Below are 4,942 nucleotides of genomic sequence, written 5' to 3' on the forward strand. Positions count from 1 at the left end.
GCGGGGAGCGGGGCAGCGCTGCCTGCAGAGAGGAGGAGGCGGCAGCCGCTGGCAGCTTCCCAGCAAATCAGGCTGCGGGAGCGATCCGAGCCGCGGAGCTGCAGAGCCCAGGCGGGCCCGAGCGTGCTGGAGAGGCTGAGTCACCCTGGCAGTGCCCGCAGTGAGCCCCGATGCCCCTAGCCCCAGGTGGGCAGGGCTCACTGCGCCCAAACCCCTCGGGGCAGGCGTCAGGGTGAGGTTATTGAGGATGCCAGAAGTGCCTCTGCCCGAATTAAGGTGCAAATGTCACTGTCACATAGGCCAGTGATAATGGTATGGGGTTTATCTGACTGTGAATATCAAATTCACTGGAGAGAGAGAGGGAAAGAAATAAATAGGAAATAGGTGTGGGGGGGGGGGGTGCTGGGGAAGATGAAACAGGAAAGCCTTATAAATATGATTGCCTGGCAAAAGATTTTGAGAATATAGAAACTATAGGCAAGATTGAAATGAAAGCAAGGTTTGAGATACCTTAGTTGCTAAACAACTGGAAAACAATGGTGTGGCCAGCTAAAGGCAATCCCCTTTTGATGGAACAACACCCTCTGCTTGCAGACAGCTCCAAGGGTCAGAGCAGACCCTACAGCTTGGCAGAAGGGGCCCAAAGAGGAGTTTTTAGGGTTTAAAATGCAACACAGTCTGGTAATGTAATGGTTCTGATAGGCTGTATGTAAATGCTATAGGATTTGTATATTGTACTAGATTGGTCAGTGAGAATCAGAATATTCAACACAGAAGAAGATTTATGGTATTGTAATGGGAACTTTGCTCTCTTACCCATTTACGCTCTTACACTTTTGCTCTCTTACCCCCTCATCCTCTCTCCCCCTCTCTTCTCTCAGGCCTGCTCTGAGCTGTGGCTGCAGCTCCCAGCAGGGCCCTGCACCCAGGCCCTTTGCAATAAACCCCAAATCCCAGCAGGGCCCTGCACCCAGGCCCTTGGCAATAAACCCCAAATCCCAGCAGGGCCCTGCACCCAGGCCCTTGGCAATAAACCCCAAATCCCAGCAGGGCCCTGCACCCAGGCCCTTTGCAATAAACCCCAAATCCCAGCAGGGCCCTGCACCCAGGCCCTTTGCAATAAACCCCAAATCCCAGCAGGGCCCTGCACCCAGGCCCTTTGCAATAAACCCCAAATCCCAGCAGGGCCCTGCACCCAGGCCCTTTGCAATGAACCCCAAGTTCCTGACCTGGCTGCAGAGATCTCTGCTCTCCATCCATCCCCACCGTGCTACCCCCCGACACTCCTACAGGGGGGGACAGAAAGAGGGACAAAAACAGGGACAGAATAAGGAAAATATCAGCACTCCATGGTCAGTGATGTTCTGCTGATTCTCTCCTGCTAGTCTTCTTGGTGGTGAAGGTCCCCCCAAAAAGCATAGAATTCAGTGGTTTAATATATGCTCAGGCCAGGTAGGAAAATCCAGGTAATTCACTAAGGGAGGGGTGGCAGGGGGGAGTTTGCCATTGTCTCTCACCACAGATTTTGGGTTTGTTGCATCCCGTGCAGTCCTGTGGTGGAAGGCTTCAGGAATGACTTGGGGGGGGCTTTGATGGATTAATGGATTAATTAACCTCAGCTGCCTCTCACATGAATGTCCTGTGGATGTGGCATTCCCTGGGCTGGGGGTTCCACAGCAATCTGTGTAAGGGAGGATGGATAGGTTCAGTGCCCCTGAACAGAGGTTACAGCACACCAAAACTTCTTCCTCCACCTCAGCTGGGAGGGAAATCTGTGCAAACCAACTCCCAGCAAAAGGGTCTGTGGGCTACAGCCTCCCCCACCCCAAAGAAAGCCAGAGATGATTCTTAGCACAGCTGCTGGGGCTGGCTCACGTTCTTTTCCTTTTTACTTGTTTGCTTCAGGTGACTGAGGAATGGGTTTTGTAGGCACAGAGTTTGTGGTGATTGGGAGTGGGGCTGAGCCCCAATGAGCACAGCTGTGAGCAGCAGGGGAGCAGCACTGACAGCAACGAGCCATGGAGTGCCCAGGGGCACTGACCAACCACCAAAGGGAACAGAGGGCACACAGGGGCAGGGCATCAACAGGAGGGGATAAAAGGCTGAGCTAAAGAACAAGAAGGGCAGAGATTGAAGCCTTCTGAGGAGGTAAGGTGTTGCTCTGTATGGGTTGAACCGTTCTGAAATTGTGTGGTGATACTCTGTGTATTGTGGCCATCTCAACTGTGACATGTGCTGTGACAGGGTTTTCCCCTTATCTAATCTCAGCAATTTGCTTTCAGTCCAAAGTCCCAGTCAGGCATCTTCAGGGAGGTTTCTTTGGTTGTAGCTTCTTTATACAGTTTTTTTTTTATAATGAGAAAAAAAAACCTATATTAATATTTGAGGCATAAACTGTTTAATTCTCTGACAGCTGATATGATGAGCAGGGGCTGCTTGGGGGATGGGTGGTCCCAGAAAGAAGCAGCAGCCTGGTGGTGCTGATGGAGGCTCAGGTATGTGACAGGCTTGGTAAATGTGATGAAAAAAAATCACTTTTCTAACTGTCAAGCATCATTTTATAGTACCAAAGTATATTAATTTTGTGTATACATATACTATATATAGTAATTAAACACTGATATAAGGAAGAAGCGGAGCTTTGTTGAAGACTTTGCTATTGTTTGTGCTGAAGTAAAACAAACCCTGGAGAGAAGGATTTTGCTGTTGGAGGCTGAGAGCAGTCTCTGAGGGATAAAGAACAGCTTTATCCCTGGGATGACCAAGGTCCCACAGCATCCCAGGCTCTGAGACCCTCCCAGGCTGGTCTGGTGTCACAGCTCAGTCACTGCAGCCAGAGGGAGTCAAGGACACCTGGATCCATGGACGAGCAGAAACAGCAGCTTTGCCAGGTTTTACTGTGACTGGAAATCCATTAGTGTGGGTGTTTGTGCTGTACCTGAGGATGTGATGGACTAAAGAACCTCATAAAAACCCCACCTGGGTGCCCTGATTTGGCTGGGACATCTCACACCCATGAATAAGTATTTACACTTTGTAATTCCAAGCTTTGCATCCCAACCTGGCACCTTGGTTGGCATGGGCCACATGTGAATTTTTATTTAGGAACCACAGGCAACAAAAGCCTTTTGGACATTATGTTCTGTGCCTGAATGAACTGGTTCTCTGGTGGATTTGCAGCCACTTAACTTGCATTTGCCACAACACTCAGTTAACAAACCCAGCATCCGTTTTCCTTGGGAAATGTGCTCAGCAGCAGAGCCAGGCCAGGCCAGCAGCCAAGGCAGTGGATGCTGCAGCAGTGATTTGGCTGCTGTGGCTCAGCAGCAGCAGAAAAAGCCTTGGGAGCCCAGGGAACTGCAGCTCTGAGAGAGCTGAGGGTCTGCAGCACCAGGGCCACTCATCCCATGGCTCCTGCTGGAGGAGAGAGCTGTGTCCAGAGAAGGAAACAGAGATGTGAAGGGTCTGGAGCACAAACCTTGCAAGGAATGGTTGAGGGAGCTGGAAAGGGGCTCAGCCTGGAGAAAACGAGTCTCAGGGGGTCCTTCTTGCTGTCGACACCTCCCTGACAGGAGGAGACAGCCAGCAGGGATCAGGCTCTGCTCCCAGGGAACAGGGACAGGACAAGAGGAAGTGGCCTCAAGCTGTACGAGGGGAGGTTTAAGCTGGATATTAAGGAAGAATTCTTCATTGAAAGGCTTGTCAAGCATTTGAATGGGCTGCTCAGTGCAGTGGTGGAGTCACCATCCCTGGAAGTGTTCAAAAAAATGTGTGGATGTGGCACTTGAGGACATGGTTTAGTGGTGAACATGTCCAGTGGAAATGCTGGGTTGATGGTTGGACTCAATGATCTTAGAGGGCTTTTCCCACTTGATGATTCCATGAGTCTGTGATTTTTGTGATGATAAAACATTGTGGGGCAGTGCTGGGAGACAGGTGGGAAGAGAAATGCTGCTGGATCTCCAACACAGCCACGTGCTTCAGGTTTGGGGTGAAGCTCTGTGCCCCCCTCATGCTGTGCTGGGCAGAGGCACTAAACCACCAAGCAGGGTGAGAATGGAACCCCAGTGGTGTGCTCACCTTCCTCAGCTGAGAATGGAACCCCAGTGGTGTGCTCAGCTCCCTCAGCTGAGAATGGAACCCCAGTGGTGTGCTCACCTCTCTTGGCTGAGAATGGAACCCCAGTGGTGTGCTCACCTTCCTCAGCTGAGAATGGAACCCCAGTGGTGTGCTCACCTTCCTCAGCTGAGAATGGAACCCCAGTGGTGTGCTCAGCTCCCTCAGCTGAGAATGGAACCCCAGTGGTGTGCTCAGCTCCCTCAGCTGAGAATGGAACCCCAGTGGTGTGCTCACCTCTCTAGGCTGAGAATGGAACCCCAGTGGTGTGCTCAGCTCCCTCAGCTGAGAATGGAACCCCAGTGGTGTGCTCACCTTCCTCAGCTGAGAATGGAACCCCAGTGGTGTGCTCACCTCTCCTGGCTGAGAATGGAACCCCAGTGGTGTGCTCACCTCTCTAGGCTGAGAATGGAACCCCAGTGGTGTGCTCACCTCCCTCAGCTGAGAATGGAACCCCAGTGGTGTGCTCAGCTCCCTCAGCTGAGAATGGAACCCCAGTGGTGTGCTCAGCTCCCTCAGCTGAAAATGGAACCCCAGTGGTGTGCTCAGCTCCCTCAGCTGAGAATGGAACCCCAGTGGTGTGCTCACCTTCCTCAGCTGAGAATGGAACCCCAGTGGTGTGCTCAGCTCCCTCAGCTGAAAATGGAACCCCAGTGGTGTGCTCAGCTCCCTCAGCTGAGAATGGAACCCCAGTGGTGTGCTCACCTCTCTAGGCTGAGAATGGAACCCCAGTGGTGTGCTCACCTCTCTAGGCTGAGAATGGAACCCCAGTGGTGTGCTCAGCTCCCTCAGCTGAGAATGGAACCCCAGTGGTGTGCTCACCTTC

Source organism: Melospiza melodia, chromosome 12, assembly GCF_035770615.1.
Source record: "Melospiza melodia melodia isolate bMelMel2 chromosome 12, bMelMel2.pri, whole genome shotgun sequence".
In the NCBI taxonomy this organism is placed as follows: Eukaryota; Metazoa; Chordata; class Aves; order Passeriformes; family Passerellidae; genus Melospiza; species Melospiza melodia.